The 20831-nt window shown below is 37.1% G+C and overlaps 1 long non-coding RNA gene across 1 annotated transcript in view; it reads left to right on the top strand.

Moving 5' to 3' along the window:
• Window positions 1-20831, top strand: part of LOC109551580 (uncharacterized) — a 382304-nt gene that overhangs the window by 120576 nt on the left and 240897 nt on the right. The window contains exons 11-12 of the long non-coding RNA XR_004528378.2: window positions 6016-6081; window positions 7530-7638. This is a non-coding gene — a long non-coding RNA (uncharacterized lncRNA). The remainder of the gene's footprint in view (window positions 1-6015; window positions 6082-7529; window positions 7639-20831) is intronic.

Raw genomic sequence — 20831 nt, 5'->3', positions numbered from 1 at the left:
AATTTAAATTTTGTACAGGGAAACAGTACAGAGTTGATTTTTATTCTATGGTAGAGAAGTTATACTTGGTTACAGGTATGAACTTTCTAGGTATAAAGCACAGAAAGGTTTTCATCCCTGATGATAAATCTTTTCATAAGCTTTATCCAATTCACTTAGAATTATTGAAGCTATTCCAAAGGAGACACTCTGTCATTCTATACTAGTGGTACATAAGATAATTCTCACTCAATGGGGTTGTTTTTTTTTTTGGAAAACCAGTGTTTTTGGAAAACCAGCAGTCACCCCATTTCTCATAGAAAACTTCTTGAGAGGGTTGTCTGTATTGGTTGTCTCTCCTTCCCCACTTTCTATTCTGACTTAAACCCTCTCCAGTTGGGCTTCTGCACACACCTATCGCTGAAACCACCCTTGTCATAGTTGACAGTGATCTCCATCTTGCCAAATCTTTTGCTTAATTCGCTGTCTTTATTTTGCTCATATGACCTAGTTAACTCTTCCTTCCCACTTTAAAAAATTGTTTCTCTAATCTTCCATGTACCACACTTTCCTGATATTTTCTCCTACTCACTGCACAGTAAACCCTGCTGGCTTTTCTTCTTCTCAATCTCTAAACCAACTTGTCTAAATAGAAATATAACCTGAGCCACATATGTGATTTTAAATTTCCTAGTATTTAATTTCCACATTAAAAAAAGTAAAGAAGAGGTGAAATCAATTTTAATAATACATTTTAATTAACTCAAAATCTCCAAAATATTATTTCAGTAAGTAATCGCTATAAATAATTAATGAGCTACTTTACATTCTTTATATATATCCTTAATCTTCACAATCTGGTGAGTATTTTACACTGATAGTGCATCTCAGTTTGGAGTAGCATATTTTGAAAGCTGAAAAGCCACATATGGCTACTCGTGGCCAACACATTGGATGGTGCAACTCTAAATGCAGGAGTGGCCTGGGGCTCAGTCCTGAAGCCCTTTTTATTCTCCATGTACAGTCTTTCTGGGTGACCGAGGTGAACATATATTATCCGTCTTTCAATAAGTATTTCTTGGGTGCTTAACATGTGCCAGGCTACTGTGTTCTAGGTAGTAGAGGACACAATAGTGAACAAAATAGTCCTAAATCCCCACCCCAACAGAGCCTATTTTCTACTAAAAGAGAGTAGACACTAAACAATATAACTGAGTTGAGTATATCGCACAAGAGAAGGTGATAAGTGCTGTGGCAGGGACAGAGGAGTGGCAGAAAAGTGGAAAGTGACGTTAGAGAGGCAAAGAAGGGGTCAGATGATTTAGGGCTGCTTTTTTTTTTTTTTTGTATGCTATTGAAAAATCTTTGGCTTTTATCATATTGAGATGAGGAAACATTAGAAGGCTTCAAGCAAAGAAATACATGATATAACTCAAGCTGTGAAGATGATTTTGGCTGCTGTTTTGAGAATATACAATAAAAGGTCAGGGGAGAAACATTGTGACCAGATAGGAGGCTGTTGCAATAATCTAAGCTGGAGAGGACAGTGGCTTTGATCTGTTTGTTACCAGGGGAAGTAGTGAGAAGGTATCAAGTTCAGGCCAGATATATAAACATGGGAATCATCAACGCATGTCTGCTTTGTCCAATAGGATAGCTACTGGCCACATATTGCTATTTAAATTTAAATTAATTAAAAAAAATAATCAGCTCCTCAGTTATACCAGCCTAGCTGTATTTCAAGTGCTAATATCCACATGTGGTGAGTGATACTGCAGTAGACAGTACAGATATAGGACATTTCCATTCTCGCTGAAAGTTCTATTGGGCAACATTGATACAGATGACATTTAGAGTTTTGTCCTCCTATCTCTCAAATCAACTTTCTGCTAGATGTTTCAACTGAATAATTATATTATTGTTATACTAATATATGTCAAATTATCATCATATACACAACATGGTCAGTATTTTTGATTCCAGTCTTCATTCCTCTGTCTACTTTGACTTCATTTTTGCCATCCCGGTAAATGGGATCACCATCTATACTACTGAGCCAACTATGAGGTCATTCCTCATTCCTATCTTTCTCTCCCCACCCGTCCCGTCACTTCTAATCCATTAGCAGGTTGATTTGCTTCTACCTCTAAGACATAGCCTATGACCACCGCTTAGCATCTCCACGTCAATCACATCCTCTTTCACGGGACAACTGAGATGACTTACAAATTAGTGTTTTTTTCCACTCTTACAATACAGTAGAATCACCTGGGAGTTTAGAACGAACAAACAAAAAAAGCCAGGAAAAGCAATGCTTAGGCGCTACTCCACACCCACAAATAGAGCTTGGCTTTATAAAAGTTTCCCAAGGGCAAGGAGGGCTGAGGACCACTTTTACCCTATCCTCTTCCACCACTTCCCATTGTCTACTCGCCACATAGGAGCCAGAGTGACCTTTCTAAATAGTAAATCAGATTATGTTATTCCCTCGCCTGAAACTTTCTCATCATCTCTCATTGCTCTGAAGAATTTGGAGCTCCTGACCGTATAAGATCTGGCCCTGAATGTTTCTCCAGTCTGCTTTTGCCTGGTGGACACCTATGGTTGTCACTTCCTCTTCGAGGTGCCCCGTCCTTCTCATCTTAACCAGCCCTTCTCTCCTCCCCCAGCACCTTTCTCAGTCACTCCCCTTCCCAATTCCCTGGTTTATTTTCTTTATGGAATCTATTGTTCTCTGAAATTGTTACCAAATGCAAGTTCACGTGCCCGACGCATTGTGAGGCCAAACAATACAGAAACGTTGGAGTTTGGAGCCGGGAAATGTTTATTGCAGGGCCATGCAAGGAGAAAGGGGGCTCATGCCCCCTGCAAATGCCTAACTCCCAAAAGGGTTTCAGCAAAGCATTTTTAAAGGCCGGGTGAGGGAGGAGGGTCACAGGGTATGTGATCAGCTCATGCACAATTCTCTGATTGGTTGATTATGAGGTAACAGGGTGTGGGTCCAGGACTACGTGCTCATGATCATCAAATAGTTAATTTCTTACATTTGGTGGTGGTTTTTAGCATCTGAAAAACTCAGTAAATATGCATGAGATACTATTATCTGGGTACTTCAGAGAGGAGCTACAGCAGAGGATATGGGGAAGGGGTCTGTCCTGGGAGGCCTCTCATAAGTTCCTGCTCGTTTACACAATGATCATATTTAATACTTTTCTGATCTGTTGTTTATCTCCCTGACTAGAACCTATAGTCCATAAGAGCAAGGAACATTTATCTATTTATCTCTAGCACTAGAGCAGAACCTGGCAACAAATAAATATTTTTGAATGACCCCATTCAATTGCTTCATTTAATACAGATTTTAAAAGATTTAGAATCTTCAGGGAAGAGACAGTGATTACAATGATGATAATAACGTACTCAGCAGCAGCTATGATTTATAGAGTGCTTACTATGTGTTAGGCACTGTGTTTATTTCAATACACCCATTTTATGGATAAGAACACTGGGATTTAGAAAGGCAAAGTAACTTGATTGGGGCTACCAAGGTAGTAAGTATGAGAAGCCAGATCTGGAACTGGGGTCTGTCTGAGGCCAAGGTCCTAAATCTTAAAAAACAAACAAAAAACCCCCAAACCAAACTTGTAGCCATTTAATAAATATGAAATAAATAGAATACATGGCAGTTGATGCATTTTAGAAGCTTGTCAAACACTGATACTTAGTTTATGATTAGGAAAAACAATATACTTCATCTTCTCTTCCCATGTAGACCTTGGGTCACTGTTGCATCCTTTTGCCCCTGTAAAGAACTCAAGTGCTGGCCTGCATTCCTCTTTTGCCAGTTATTTTGTGCAACATGCTGTTCTAGCCTAAAGAATTCCATCTCCTAGCAGCTACCAGGGTTACTTGCAGCCTCAACGATCTTCCTTTGAGAGAGGGAAAAATCCCTTAACTTTGTAACACAGTCCAGCGATGCATGAGAAGCCTTTGTCAAACCGTAGGGGGGGAAAAAAGGAAAATAAAAATACCGTTCTCCTCTGGAATGTCTCCTAGGACTAGTGAAAAATGCTAATTCTGACAACAGTGAAGTCATTTAAAAATCAAAGCACCTTTGAATTATATTCGAAATGAGATTAAAATGAGAAGTGGTGCAAGAAAATAATTATATGCTTCGAATCTAGGAGCATCTTATCCCCTCCAGCTCTGTCCTCCTGGTGTATGAAGCCCTCGATGTTTTTCCCCCAGGAATGATTTTTCCGTAACTCATCCTAGATACGCTTTGGTTCCGTTTACAGGAAAAGGTAGAGGGCTGCAAGGCTTTTCTTGATTGCCCCAGAATAGGCTGATGGGAAGTTCGAGCCTTCCCTCCTTTCTATAAGAAACCCCCAACGGTGCAGCGTTTTTATTTTTAATTACTCCAAGCTTGGTGTGCATAGGGGGGCTTACTGGCCTCGACTAAACGGGCTGGATCTGGAGACTCCAGGAGATCAAGTTCAAAGTGGGTCAGAGCGCTTACTGAATGTGCATTTCTCCTTCCCAGCATAGGCCTACGCTCTCCACACCCCGCCTCGCGCCTCCGAGCCCCTCACCCTGCTGCGGAGACGCCCCTCTCCCCCAGCATCCAGGAAGCGGTGGGCCCGGGGGATGCGCCCTGGGAAAAGGGCAAGGATCCCAGGACGCGTGATCTATCCCCAAGGCACGCCTGGCTCCCACATCCCCGGGCCGCCCCCGCCCCGAGCGAGCCCGGCCCGCGCCCTAAGGCTCCGGGGGCCCATCCGCATTCTTCTGCAGCCAGATGACGGCCCTCGGGGCGCCCCTTCTTCCCGGCGCGCGGCTACCAGGGCGCGGGGGGCGGGAGCTGCGCCCCAGCCCGCGGCCCAGATGGCCCGGCAGCCCCGAGCGGGGACATTTTCTCAGGCTTTCAAAGAGAGCACTTTCTTTCCTGCCTAATATTTAGCTCCTTCAAATGCAAATGGAGAGGTTTCGCTCCAAGGTTAGCATAACAATTATGGGAAAGCTTTAAATCTGATGCGTTTGTTTACACGATGAAAGGCCGGCAGGATCCGAAAGCTCGGAGGCCCCGGCTTTTCAGCGACTATTTTCTAACTGGTGCCCTGCGAGTCAATTTTAGATCACAAAGAAAACCAATTTATAGGACGGTGGAGGCTAATTTTGGAGGGAGTTCGACGTTATTATCATGTTTTTTAAAATGACCGCTGCTGAAATAGTGATTATTTTTGTCCCCCTTTTTCATCGTGAAGTTTGGTGGGAGGTAATTGGTGTTGGTGACGGGCAGGAAGGTCTTCATTCCTGGGGACTATGGGAACTGAGCATGGGGCTAACACAGGTAGAGGATTTTCCAGGGACCTGGTGGGATTTTAGCCTAACACGCGTAAAAGTGTCTTTCAGTGTGCTTGTCAAAGAAGCTGAACTTTTTTCGATTTGGCTTAAATGGTTTGGTGTTTCAAAAAGGGTTGTCTGGTTTTAGCTACAACCTCAGACTAAGAGTTAGGGAATGCCATTCCCTCACTGTAAAACCATTGATTTCCAGATCTTGACACTGAGAACTGGGCCTGGCCCATTGGAAGTGTCTCAGCTCTGCTGGGAGGGGGGAAGGATGACCCTCAGGGCCTGCTGAATCAGCAAGAAGGAAATCTCAGGCTTTTTTTTTTTTGTCTTTACTCTTAGACCTTCCAGGAGACTTTTTCCAGCCCTCCCTCCTGGCACACAAAGGAGAGCTCTTATATGCGATGCTGTGAGATCTCCGCCTATTAGGGTCTTCTCTGTGTGAGGCCCAGGAGAGAATGAAGACCCCTGGGAGCTTGTTAAATCTATTGGCTTCATTGATAATATATTAGAAAATGTTTTGTAAACACTACAATCTACAATCCCTGTAACACTGAAAGTTTATGAGTATGGAGTGTTTAAGAGTATTATTCCATTTGGGGAGTATTTATTGACCAACATAAATATGCCATTTTCAGTGTGAAGATTAAGTGACAAAACCATTTTTTTCTTGAATTATTTCTACAGGTGAACTGAAATACCTGTCCTGACGGTGGGACCAGGGCAAGCATGGATGGTGCTATTATTGGACAGGTACAAAGCAGTAGTGTTCAACCTGAGTGCGTAGCAGAATCACCTGAGGGTCTTGTTCAACCGGATGGCTGGTCCTCACCCCCCTCAGTTGTCTGATGGAGTAGGTCTGGGGTGGAGCCTGAGAATTTCCATTTCGCACAAGTTGCCAGGTGATACTGATGCCCTCTTCCCAGGACCACACTTGGAGAACCACTAGCAGAAAAGAATCAGAACTGTATTATTTTGAGAGAACCTAATAGGATAAAGCAGTTTCCTCTTTGTAAGAATAGCATAGAGAAAAAGAATAGCTACTGATTGCTACTAGGAATTAAGATTGAGGAACTATTCTTAAATTTAAACATTTCTCTGATCTGGGTTTTTTTTTTTTTTGCCGTATGCGGGCCTCTCACTGACACGGGCCTCTCACTGTTGTGGCCTCTCCTGCTGCGGAGCACAGGCTCCGGATGCGCAGGCTCAGTGGCCATGGCTCACGGGCCCAGCCGCTCCACGGCATGTGGGATCTTCCCGGACCGGGGCACGAACCCATGTCCCCTGCATCGGCAGGCGGACTCTCAACCACTGCGCCACCAGGGAAGCCCTGATCTGGGTTTTTAAAGATTATTGGCTTGGCCTATTTAGGAGCTCAAAGTGAAGTCTTTCTGAATAGTGTTAGAAAAACACTATTTGGCCCTGCTAGCCAGATGAATGGGTTCTCAGCAGGTGGTGGTATATTAATTAAATATATATTTTTTCTGATATTCGGGTATATGGAACTTGCCCCTTGGTCATCTTACTAATCTTGCCCCTCTTATGAATTACCCTATGATATGGCCTTTTCTGGAGTGTTTTCTTTCTCTGAAACCCTAGACTACAGGGTCCTTATCTTACTAAGACCCCTCTTCAAACCCAAGTGCTGAAATAAGCCTTCAAGACAGAGAAGTTGAGATTTTCATGAACTCTTAACTGTTTTAAAATGAAATCTTAAAACCCCTTCTCATTCATCTAACCATTTGATGTAATCAGACATACTTATATGCTTATGTTTAGTGTCTGTGTTTGATCTTAGTGTCATCAATATGCGTTTTCCTGTTTTATTTTAAATTGCACATCCTGTGAAGGAGAGACATTTTAATTCTCACTTTTCATAGTGCTTAGTATGGAGCCACATGGGTGCAGATACATAAAAACAAATGATTTTAATGACGATGATGTCTCATTAAGTGGCTTGACATGAAGTTAGGGTCTGTTTACATGCTACTAGAATATATAGATGAAAATGTATCTTCTAGATAAAGTCACTTGACCATGGACACATGTCATGCTAGTTAGAGACCAGTAGTAAATTTAAATTACAGGAGAAATTTTTCTCAAGTCATATCTTTATGTGCATTAATATATAGCTCAATAAATCATATGTAAATCATTCTGTAAGATAAACAAACACCTAAAACTGATTTTTTGTTTAATAGGCACCATAACGTGCTGGAGAACACTGAAAAGTGAGCCTCACCAGTAACTAGTTTTGTGATGTTCGGTGTTGAGGATGGAGGGCGATGCTGTTGAAATAGAATTTGCTGAGTAAGTCATTTACCCTTCTCTCATCTACGAGCATGAGATATGAATGATCGTTATAGTTGTTTCTGGATTACACGTATAGCATCTGCTTTGGGTTACTTAAACCGTATAATACATACACATGCATGAGGGTCAGCATTGGTTTAAACAGGTGACTATTATGATAATACTGTCAACACCTTTTAAAATTATTGTGATCTCCTCTACATATGTTCAGTCTCCTACATTCAAGTCATCGAAGAGACATTTAATTTAGAAACGGAGCAGAATTTCTTTACCCTTGCCGTTATCGTATGTCACAGCTGACTGCTTTAGTGCCAATAAAATGCTTAGGGGCTCTGGTTTTTACTGGGCAAAAGCACTGAGTGACAAAGTCATTCCTGTTGAATATTAACGTCATTTACTAAGAATATAATTAGAAATAAAATAAGCTAGCATATAAAATTTGTATCTTAATCATCCTCTGTCCTTGTTCAGGTGTTAAAAAATTCTTTTCTTGGTCCTTAATATAGAGTCAGGGTTTTAAGGGCATTAAGCCATCATCACAGCTATTGAGGCAGCGGACATTTCCTCAGGTATTGTAAGAGACTTGACTATTTTGGAGGTCGAGTGAAGAGTGGGACACGAAATCTGTGTGTGTTTGTGTCTCTGTATTGTGGGGTGGGGGAATGAAAGTGGAAAACGATAGAGTAAATAAGGCTCACGGGTACTTACTAGTTCTGAAATAAAACCACAGTTTGAATCCGATAGGTCAATTATATATAAATACGGTGTAGAGGGCAGATAGCCAGAAATAACAGATTTTATTCTCCAGAGGGAAAGGGAGAATTAACCAGAGCAGAAGTCTCTGGAACAGGGGTACTCCATTAGATAAGAACGGTAAGGCTTGAATACAATTATTTCATTGTATATTCATTTTATTTACCAGTTCTCCTGCTGCAGACATTGGCGTTGCTTCCATTTATCTTTGCTATTATAAATAATGCTGCTATGTTCATTATTGTGCTTGTTTCCTGGTACAAAGGTGCCATATTATCTCTAAGGCATATTCATTTTGTGATGCGTTATTAATTTCTATTCTGTCTATAATTTTTATGAACAAAGTAGTAACCCCAAGCCAATTTCATGTGTTTGCACAGTAGAATTGTTCATTAGAGGGTATGTAGCTCTTCAGCTTTGCAAGCTAATGCCAAAATTGCTTTCCAAAAACTGCATACTCCTACCACAGTGTATGAGTTCCTGTTGCCGTGTATCCTTCCTAACACACTACATTGTCAGAATTTTACCTCATTGTCGTTTTTAATTTCCTCTCTTTGATTATTTTAATGTGGTTGATCATTTTTCATATATTGTTCATTCATGTTTTGTCTTTTTTAAATGTAATTTACTACCCTTTTTATTTTTTAATTTTTTTTATTATTATTTTTTACTTTATTTATTTGGTGCCTTGGGTATTAGCTGCAGCAGGCGAGCTGCAGCAGGCGAGCTCCTTAGTTGCAGCACGTGGCTCCTTAGTTGCAGCAGATGGGCTCCTTAGTTGTGTCAGGTGGGCTCCTTAGTTGCGGCTCACTGGTTCCTTAGTTGTGGCATGTGAACTCTTAGTTGCAGCATGCATGTGGGATCTAGTTCCCAGACCAGGGATGGAACCTGGGCCCCCTGCATCGGGAGCGTGGAGTCTTAACCACTGCGCCACCAGGGAAGTCTCACTACCCTTCTTTTTTAAAAAAAATTAGTAGGAACATTCTCATACTAATCTTGTGATGATTATATGCTATTGCAAATAATCATTCTTACTTTGTGGCTGCCATTTTCATCCTCTATTAGATATTTTTTGATAAACAGAAAAGTTCTTAGCTTTAAATGACTTATCATTTTCTTTATGTTTTCACTCTTTGTGTCCTGTTTAAGAATGCATCTTTTTATCAAAAAGATGTTATATCACATTCTTTTTCTAAAAGTGCTAAGCCCTCAACCAATCTGAAATTGTTTTTTTTAGAAGATGTGAGGAAGAGATCCAAGTCTGTTTTTTTCCTAAAGGGGTAGCTGGTTATTCTTGTGTGTTTATTCAGTAGTCCCTGCTTTCCTGTTGGTGTGTGATGCTACCTGTATCGTATATTCAATGTTCATATTTACCTGGGTCTGTTTTGTGGTTCTCATTTGTGTTCTGTTAGTTTACTTGATTCTCTATGCCCTAATTCTATACCATCTCAATTAAAAATGGCTTTCTAGTCTTCATATCCGGCAGAGGACGAACTTTGACTTGACTCTTCTTCAGGAGTGTCTTGACTGTTCTTGGTCTCTTGCTCTTTCATATGCACATTAGAATTAGCATGTTAATTTTCACATAAAGTCTTTTCTGAATTTTTATTTCTGAATTCTTTTCTGAAGTTTTATAGAAAGACCCTTGCTCAGTCTGGGAAGAATTGACATTGTCCCAGTATTATAATATCGAATTTTCTAAGCCATGAATATGATAAATCTCTCCATTTATTTACATATTCCTTAATGTCTTCAAACAGAAGTTGATAATTTTCTCTAACAGGTCTTCATGACTTTTGTTTTAAATAGTTAATATTTGGTGCTATTACAAATGGTATGTTTGAAATTAATTAAATGTTCTATTTGTCATTATTGTACCTAAATGAGATTGACTTTTATGTAACAACTACATCTAGCAACTTTGCTGACCTGTCTTACTAAATTTGATAATTTATCTGTACATTCACTTGGGTTGTTTTATATACCATCATATCATATGAGAAAAGCAATAGTTATACGTTTTCCTTTCCTTATGCCTTTAACTTTTCCTTCCTTTTTCTTCTCTTCTGTTTTTCTCCTTCTCCCCCTCCGTGCATCTCTTCCTGTATTCCTCCCTTCCTTCTTTTTTTCTCTCCTCCTTCCCTTTCTGGGTTTCCCCTAACCCTATTCCACTGTTTTTATTGTACTAGTTAGACCTGCAGTCTAGTATTATATAGAAGTGCAGGCAAATACGCCTTACCTTGGATTTCAGAAGAAATCTTTTTAATGTTTCACCATTAAATATGTTAGTTGTAAGCTCTGTGTGTGTGATGTGTGTGTGTGTAGAAGATAACCTTTAAAAAATTTTTATTTATTTATTTATTTTGGCTGCGTCGGGTCTTAGTTGCGACAGGATCTTTCCTCTTTCATTGCAGCGTGTGGGCTTCTCTCTAGCTGTGGCATGTGGGCTCCAGAGCACACGGGCTCTCTAGTTGTGGCTTGCATGCTCAGTAGTTGCGGTGCGAGGGCTTAGTTGCCCCAAGACATGTGGGATCTTAGTTCCCTGACCAGGAGTTGAACCCACATCCCCTGCATTGGTAGGCAGATTCTTAACCACTGGACCACCAGGGAAGTCCCAGAAGATAATTTTTAATTTGAGAACGAGGTTTTTTAGGTCTTTTTTTCAGTTAAGAATGAATATTGATTTTTATCAGTTTTTTTCATCTTTTGAGACATTCACATTATTACCTTTTATTTGCTAATGTGGTAAATTATATTAATAGATTTCCTAAAGTTGAACCAACTTTACATTCCTGGGGTAAATTAAAATTAATATTAAAAAAATTATTGTATTAAGAAAACACATAAAATTTATTATCTTAATCATTATTAAATGTACAGTTCGGTAATGTTAAGCATATTCACATTGCCGTGAAAGAGATCTCCAGTACGTTTTCCTCTTGCAAAATTGAAGCTCTGTACCCTTTAAACACTCCCCATAACCCCATTCTCCAAGACCCTGGCAACCACCGTCCAACTTTTAGTTTCTATGAATTTGACAATTCTAGATACCTCATATTAGTGGAATTATACAGTATTTGTCTTTTGTGACTGGTTTATTTCACTTAGCATAATGTCCCCAAGCTTCATCCAGGTTGTAGCATGTGTCAGAATTTCTTTCCTTTTTAAATGGAATAATATTTCATTCTATGTATAGACCACATTTTGCCTGTCCATTCATCTGTCTGAACATTTGGATTGCTACTATCTCTTGGCTATTGTGAATAGTGCTGCTGTGAACATGGCTGTGCAAATATCTCCTGAGATCCTGCTTTCAAAACTTTTGGGTATATACCCAGAAGTGGAATTGCTCTATTATATGATAATTCTATTTTTAATTTTTTGAGGAACCGCCATACTGTTTTCCATAGCAGCTGCACCATTTTATACATTTCTTCACATCCTTCCCAGCATTTGTTATTTTCTGTGTTATTGATAGTAGCAGTAAGGAGTATGAGGTGATATCTTATTGTGGTTTTGATTTTCATTTCTCTAATGATTAGTGATGTTGAGCATCTTTTTATATGCTTGTTGGCCATTTCCATGTCCTCTTTGAAGAAATGTCTATTCGAGTTCTTTGCCCATTTTTTAATCAGGCTATTTGTTGTGTTGTTGTTGAGTTGTAGGAGTTCTTTATGTACTCTGGATACTAACCTCTTATCAGATATGTGATTTGCAAATATTTTTTCCCATTCAGTAGGCTGCCTTTTCACTCTGTTAATAGTGTTCTTTGATGAAGAAGTTTTAAATTTTAATGTAATCAAATTTGTCTATTTTCACTTTTTTTTGCTTTTGGTGTAAAACTGTTATTTTTTTAAATTGCTGGATTTATTTTGTTAATATTCTGTTAAGGAATACTCTACATCTGTATTAATGAGTGAAACTGGCCTGTAATTTGCCTTTCTCATATTTTCCTTTCCTGGTTTTGTATCAGAATTATACTAGCCTCATAAAATGAGTTCAATAGTGTTTCTTTTTGTATTTTCTGAAACATTGTATGTAAGATTGGAATTATCTGTCCTTGAATAGTGAATAGAAGTTGCTGGGGCCTGGTATTTCATTTGTGGGAATATTTAAAACTACTGATTAAATTTCTTTAATGGTTTTAAAACTATTCAAGTGATCTATTTTTCTTAAGTCCATTTGGCAAGGTATGTATTTTTTTCCTAAGAATCAATTTCAACTTTTTTGGTAGCATAAAGTTGATAATATTCTTTTACAATTTTTTAAAATGTTTGCAGCATCTATAGCTATGCACCCTTTTCATTTCCATATTACTTATTAGTATGCTCTCTCTTTTATTAATCAAGCTTGCCAGAGGTTTGTCAATTTAATTGCTCTTTTCTAAAAGGTCAGGTGGTTTCTGTGATCCTCTATTGTATTTTTAAAATTTCATTAATTTCTGCTATATTTTTATTACTTTATTCCGTATACTTTATTGGAGTCAATTTTATGTTTTAAAATTTCTAAAATTATCTGCTTTCCTTGCTTTTAATATACACGTTAGATGCATTAATCTTTTTTCTCTAAATATCATTTTACTAGCACTCCTGAGTTACTTAGAAGCATATTTTAATTTTCAAAATATATGAGCATTTAAACAAGTTTTCTGTTGCTATTGACTTTTGTAATGATTATTATATTTTCACGAAAGAATATTTTATATTTTTGCAAACGATACACATATGTTTAAGAAAATGTGTATTTTCCAATTATTAAGAATATCCTATGTAATTCAGAATATTGAGGCTATGTTCGATATTCTTATTCATTTTTTCACTTGTTTATTGATAAGAAACGTTTTAAGAATGCTTATTATGATGATAGATTTATAAATTTACTATGATAGTTCTCTCAATTTTCTTTTTATATATTTTGAAACTGTATTTTGGGTACATTTAAATTTAAATTATTATATCTTCTGGTGAATCTTTTATACTATTGTGCTTCGTTTAACTCTAGAATATTTTTTGTCTTAAAGTATATAGTTTCTAACATTAGTACAGCCCAATCAGTTTGTTATTTTATGTTGTCTAATGTAAACTACGTATATCTAGATTTTAAAAATTCTGCTCTGAAACACCTTGACTTTTAACATGGAATTTGTTGTGATTAATGATACATTTGGATTTATTTCAAATATGCTATTGCGTATCCGCTATTTATTCTATTTTTACTGTGGTATTTCTTTTGGTTTCAGTGCTTATTCTGTATTTTAATTTAAAAATTCTAATCTCTCACTCAACAATGTAGTGATTTTAGAATATTTGAACTCCTGTTACTTTCCTACTGTCTTATTTGCTATTATTTTCCAGTGGCTTTAAAAAAAATAAACCGCACAAAATAGATACTATAGTTTTACATATTCAATATCTTTTTTTCCAGTTTAATCTATGTTTACTACTGTCTTTTCCCTTCTTAAATTTCTCACCATCCTTTCTTGTCTCTCAGACCTTCTTTTTTGCTCATTTTAATTTTTCTTAAATTAAATCCTGTACTTACATCTTCAGTGAGCCTCTATTAATAGTATATACTCAGACCTTGTCTGTTGCCTTTATTTTGCCCATGTTCTTAAATAATAATTTTACTGAGTGTAGAATTCTGTCTTGACAATTATTTTTTTCCTTAGCACATTTTGATATTATTTTGCTCTTTTCTGACTTCTGTTATTACTCTTGAAAACTCAGTTGTCTAATTTTAATTTTTGTTAATTTGCCTTTAACTTCTGCCTTCTTTCAAGATCTTCTTTTGTCTTTGATGCTCTACAGATTTTTACATTTCCATTTATTTCCATTTATTTATTCTGCTTTAGATATACTGGGATTCTGAGAATTTGCATTTTTTTCTTAATTCTGAAACAAACCTTAGCTAGTATTTCTTTGAATATTGTCTCTCCCACATTCTTCCTTTTATTTCTTTCTAGTATGTCGATTACGGGGCATTAGATTATCTCTTTTTGTCACCCATTCCTTTTACCTTCTCTTTCATACTCTTTCCCTTTTTATAGTTCAGGGTCTCATTCTGTATAATTTCTCCAGATTTGTCTTCTGCTGCATTGGTTTTGTCTTCAGCTTTGTCTTTCCAGCTGTTTAACTAGTTAATTAAATTTTTAATTTCACTTATATATTGTATTTCTATAAGATCTATGTGGTTATCTTCAAATATACCTCATTTTGATAGTTTCTCCTTCTTTTGAAATAATCCCAATACCCTCTTATTATTTACGCATGTTAAATATAGTTAATTTACATTCTGTTCTGTATCTGATCATTCTGATGTCTGTAGTTTTGTGGGTCTGATTGGTTGTTTGTTCTCCAAGTTCAAGTTCATGGCTGATATAACTTGTATTTATTTTTTTTAATTCATTTTTATTGGAGTATAGTTGCTTTACAATGTTGTGTTAGTTTCTGCTGTTCAGCAAAGTGAATCAGCTATACGTATACATATATCCCCTCTTTTTTTGATTTCCTTCCCATTTAGGTCACCACAGAGCACTGAGTAGAGCTCCCTGTGCTATACAGTAGGTTCTCATTAGTTGCTTATTTTATACATAACGTATATATGTCAATCCCAATCTCCCAATTCATTCCATCCTGTATTTCCTTTTTAACTGTGGGAATTTAACTTTTTAAAAATTTTTTTATTGGAATATAGTTGCTTTACAATGTTGTGTTAATTTCTGCTGTATAGCAAAGTGAATCAGCTATACATATACATATATCCCCTCTGGGAATTTAACTTTTGATTGTGGATGTTGTAGTTGACCTGGGTTGAAAATGGTTCCTCTAAATGTGGATTTACCTTTGTTTATGCCAGGTTCCTGAAGTCACTACCTATTAAGCACCATTTGAAAACAATTCTTAGCTTGGAGTTTTAAGAATCATATAAATAGTATGAATTCTAACCCAAATGCTACATGAACACTGTTTTATGTTTATGAAAGCTTAATGAACTTACCCCCCTCTATCTCAAGTTGAGAAACTGATAGGCAAATTTCAACACCATCTTCCTCTGTGGATTTTTTTTCCTCCTAATTTACTCCTTGCTATCTCGTCCCAGGAGGATCTAATCTTGCTTCTATTCTGGAACCAACTGTAGACTTTGTCTCCTGCTCTCCATGAAAGAATGGAGCTAAATGACATGGGTTGGCAGATTGTCCTAAGACCACTGCTCATTTTAATGCATGATTAACTCTGGATTCAAGATTTCTAGATGTTTTCAGCCTTTGGGGATAGCCATCCAATCTTTTTTTTGGGAGGGGGAGTGGGGGAAGCTTGGCTGTATATTTAAATATTTAAAATATTTATTTTAGGGGTATTCCCTGGCAGTCCAGTGGTGAGGACCCTGAGCTTTCACTGCCAAGGGCACAGGTTCAATCCCTGGTCAGGGAACTAAGATCCCACAAGCTACGCGGTGCAACCAAAAAAAAAAAGAAATATATATTTATATATATATTTTAAAGAAATATATATATATATATATATTTTTACTTTTGTACCTGAAATAGTTTTCGTGGTATTTAGTTCTGCCATACTCTCGCACAAAGTTTTTTTTTAAAGAAGTAGTCACAAAGTGAAAAGCCAATATTAAGACTTGAATTTATGTTACATGGTTCAGAGAAATTCACTAGCTCTTAGCTACTAGTTTATACAATCATGTTTATGATGACAAATACATTTTATAATAATTTGAAGACTGTTTTCTGAACTTATTACTGTTGTTTCCATTTAGGAGTATAAGTAGCTATGATAAATATATTTTCAAGGATTATAGAGAAGGCCCATGAGACTCAAATGCAGGTGAAAAAAATTAAAATTTTCCCAATTTGCTGACCACATGGAGAACAATGCACTTAGCACTCTTACCTGGTTAGGGAAAAACAAGTCTATATTCTAATTCTGAGAATCAAATTCTTATCTTGAGTGTTTTTTGATCATATTTCACTTATAATGGCTTAGCTTTTGTATATTTCATGTGTATAAAAAGGGGAAAGGATGAGAATGACGAATGTCTTGTTTCTTTAAAACATATTATTTACTCTGAAGACTGGATATCATTGCACTGGTTTGTAAATCTCTCCAAATGTTTGTGTTTATTTCTCTATTGGAGGAAAAAAAGACAGGGAGATTACTTACGAAAGTACTTGGCAGTAAAGGAAAAGAAATCAGCTTTTATCCTAGGGAAATTGTGTCTATATCCGATTTCCTTTTAAGCAATTTCAGATTACTGGATATATTTATAATGGGTGACAGTTTTTAATCATTGAAGATAATAACCTCATGTTTTTTATTTGTTCCTTGGCTTTAATAGGCCATTCAAATAATGCTCTAGCTAATAGTTTTGTTGTTTTTAGTGAGAAGGAAATGACATTTTGATATTATTCAAGAAAAGCAAATTGCCTCTTAATCTGTTATCAATGAGTTTCTTGTCATCTTCTATTCTGCATAGTGTCTGCCACTTAGAATTCAGAAGATTAATTATTATTTTTATAGAATTGGTCATAAAATTCTAGTTTGGTTATGTGCGATCATTTGATGCTTTGTTCTTTATAGTCTTTTAGAATGACCTCATTTTTAGCTTGTGCTAGTTTAATAGAAACCATGCCATTTGGTCTAGAAGACAAAATATTTATATTTACTATTTGAAAAGGTAAAATGCAAAATTATAGTGAATTATTTTACAACTTAGTGGCTTATTTTTTTTCTTGTTATTATGTGTTTAGCTTTGGAAATGTCTCCCTTAGAGTGGATAGGCTGGGGTTAGTTTAGGCAGGACTGAACAGAGACCCCTTGCTTTCAGTCTGGGTTGGAACTGGTCAGTGTATGTCTGAATAAAGTTTAACTTGTATTCTGATTTTACTTTACCTAGTAATGGTATATGTTATCCCAGTAAAATTTCGATAATCTTCAAGCCTGCTAAAATATACAGGCTTCTACTCAATGTTTGCTTGTTTCTTGTGTGAACTGTCCCATTTTTAATAGAGTACACAATAATATCTTTCCTCAAAGAAAGAGGTGCATCAGAAACTATTGCAGCTTTTAAAAAAGTAACATTTGATCAGTTTGGTTCCTCAGTTCTTTCATATTTGAAAAAGCACAAATGTTTGGATATAATGGGACTACGTAGAACAAAGTTACCATAAACCAGAATATAGTGGAATGCATTTAATAAACCCTGAGAAATAAAGTCCTGTGTGTGGTGGAAAGGGGGAAAGTGAGCTCAACTGAAATATAGCCCTTGTCAACAGAAATAGGGTTCAGACTGACAAACGCATGGTCATATTTCTTTGTTATAGTGGCTGGGAGGGTAAAGGAGAAAGTGGGAGGAGTGTTATGAGCACATCATACCATAAATTTGAAATACTAACTCCAATGTTAATAACGTTTAAAAAGTCTCAGACTTAAGAAATTGGTCCTTTGGCATTTGATTTTTCCATCTTTCTTCTTCCTCCTTATTTCATTGGTTTTTAACATTGTCTAGGTTTCATAGTCACTAGGGTAATTTTAAAAAGTAGATATGATACTCCAGTGCTGTTGAATCAGAATTTTCAGGATATGTGTATTTTAAAAAGCTCCTCCAGATAAATATGATAATTGTGAACCACTGGTCCATTTCCTAATAAGACCACCTAAAATCTCTTACTTGTATTTGCAAATGAGTTCATGTCAGAAGAGCAGTCAATTCATATTACATCTCCCAGTTAACTATTGATCTAACCTACACATTGTAGGATCTTGCCAGAGAGATGAAATACACCATCGTAAATCATCTCCAAAATAAGGAATACATTGAATTTTTGATTAATTCTGATGTCTAAATAGATCTAGGTAAGGAAAGTCATAGCCTGATTTTAAAAGCCTGCGGAGCAGATGCTCCATCAGGATGAAGAGGTGTCCACTGACTATATCCAGTTTCTATGCCTTTATGTAAAAATTTATTGTTCTTGTCAGTTTTCTAAACAGAAAACAAAAGAATTGCTTAGGAAGCATATTTGGGATCTTCATACAGAGCCCAAGGTTCCTGGAACCTTGGGAGAAATTGCCCATTTGGGGTTTAGCTCTGTATATATGGAACTCGATCACGAGAGAAAAAATATTAACACATATTCAAATAATTTTCAGTTTTCTTTTTTTAAAAAATGTATTCAGCTGGAACTTGTCAGCATTTCCAGGGAAAGAAAGTCACTCACTAATTAGTGCTGGAGGTGGTGAGTGAAATAATTTGTGTGTACGTGTGTGTATCTGTGTGTGTAGGAGAAGACAGAAATGAAGGAAGAGGAGGCTTTTTCTTTTTTTTTTTTTTTTGTGGGATCCTCCCGGACCAGGGCACAAACTCACGTCGCCTGCATCGGCAGGCGGACTCTCAATCACTGCGCCACCAGGGAAGCCCCAGGAGGCTTTTTCTTTATTTAATTCCCATGTTCCCACACTGCTTTCCTCAGAATTATTTTTCTTTGTGATTAACTTTCTCAGTCACATTAGTGAGATCTGTTTTTTTCCTACCGAATCTGATGTTTATTTGTTTGATTTACAGATAACACAGAACTGCTTGTTCTTTTCCATCTTAGTTATAGGTCTCCTGTCTACTGGGTCTTTGGTAAATTTAGTCTCTTTTCTCAGGACTTTTGTCCAGCTTTTAAAAAGTGTAATAGCTCCTTTAGAACTAATCTAGGTTATTACCTCAATAAGTTCTAAATTAAGAGGCTCTCTAATAGTGCATAACAATAAGACAGAGGAAGTTTTGATGACCTTTAGAATGGGTCAGTGGGGACTGAGAACCCACATGCCATGCAGTGTGGCCCAAAATTAAAACAACAACAACAAAAACAACAAAAAGAATGGGTCAACAATTATGGATTATAAGAGGTTCAGAAAGTCCAATGAGGGCTTCTCTCTCCAACTATTCTATTTATAAAGGAAAGGGGTGCCAACCAGACCTGCAAAGAAACAAAAAAACAAAAAACCTAAGTGTTGTTGGGAATGTGAAGGAACAAGAACTCTTAGGCATTGCTGGTGGGATGGAAACTTTGGAAAATTTTTGCCCATCTCTAGTAAAACTAAACATACATGTGTGGTATGGTCCAGTAACTCCACTCTTATGTATACATCCCCTATAAGTTTCAGCTTATGTATACCAGAATATGGCTAAGACTTTTCAAAGTTGCATTGCAGTGGGCCAGATATATATATTCCAAACGCCCATCAAAATTGAAATGAATAAGTCAATTGTGACATATTCATGCCTTGGAATAGTATGCAACAATAAAAAGTGAATAAACTACACATACATGGAAGAATGTAGATCAATCTTAAAGATGAAATATTGAGCAAAAGAAAGCCAGGCCTGATGGAATATATTCTATAAGAATTGAGTTTCATCAATAAAAAACAGGCATAATTCAACCATACTTTAGGTATGCATAATTATATAATAAAACCTTAAATAAAGTCAAGGAAGTAGATAGAATGCATTTCAGGGATGTTGGTTATAGATGCAGGGAGGGAGGTATTTATATTCAAGAAGGGGCAAGTCTGGGACTCTGTTATTTCTTGCCACAAGTGTGGGTTATGTTGCTGTTCAAGGGTTCACTAAAGTGTACATTTGTTTTATGCATTTTTCTGTTTGCATTATATACGATAATTTAAAAGAAAGTACTCGAACTGTTTTTAAAAAGGAAATTAAGGCACAACCACAGGTGTTCGTGTAAAGGAAGTTTCAGGGACTGACTTAAATTTACAAAAGTAAGGACGGCCTCTGCTGATTGATTGCATTTTGCTCTTTACTCATCCTGCTGTGCCTGTTATTACGGCACATGCAGCAACCTATGGCATGCTGAGAGGACCCCTGCAAGAGTTTCAGGGGGGTGAAGTCAGGTTTGAAAGGAAGCCCTAAGTCTGAATCTGATTACTTGGGCAAAAGTCAGATGCTTCATGTTACTGTAGCATAGTTGTGTGTGTGCGTGTGTGTGTGTGCGTGCACGTGCGTGCATGTGCATGTTCACATGTTAATTCTACTCTAGTGTGATGAGGGAAGTGCTGGAATTCTGCACCAGCTAAATGCCTAGTATGCACTTCAACCCCTGACCATAATGAGTATAAAATGCTGGTAGTAATAGATAGATTGAAATGAAAAACCCCTTCGTCTTGGCCTGCAAGAGATTTGCAATCACATTTGGATCTCAAAGTGCTGCTTGACTGGAGATGAACGTGTGGGTTGATTGACCTTTCTTGTGAGAACTGCTGTTTTTGCGCTAAATATGTGAAAAACAAATTTCGAATAGCTGCCCTATTGCGCTTCTCTCGTGATTCATATTATCACCCTTTAAAATTTCTCTGCAATAATGGCACTTATTAAACTCACTGGAGCTTTTTTTCCCTCTTCCCCTCCTCCAAGCACTT

The sequence above is a fragment of the Tursiops truncatus genome, chromosome 10, assembly GCF_011762595.2.
Source record: "Tursiops truncatus isolate mTurTru1 chromosome 10, mTurTru1.mat.Y, whole genome shotgun sequence".
Classification (NCBI taxonomy): domain Eukaryota; kingdom Metazoa; phylum Chordata; class Mammalia; order Artiodactyla; family Delphinidae; genus Tursiops; species Tursiops truncatus.
Note: the sequence above shows the minus strand (reverse complement) of the source record. Positions and strands in the feature narration are given on the sequence as shown.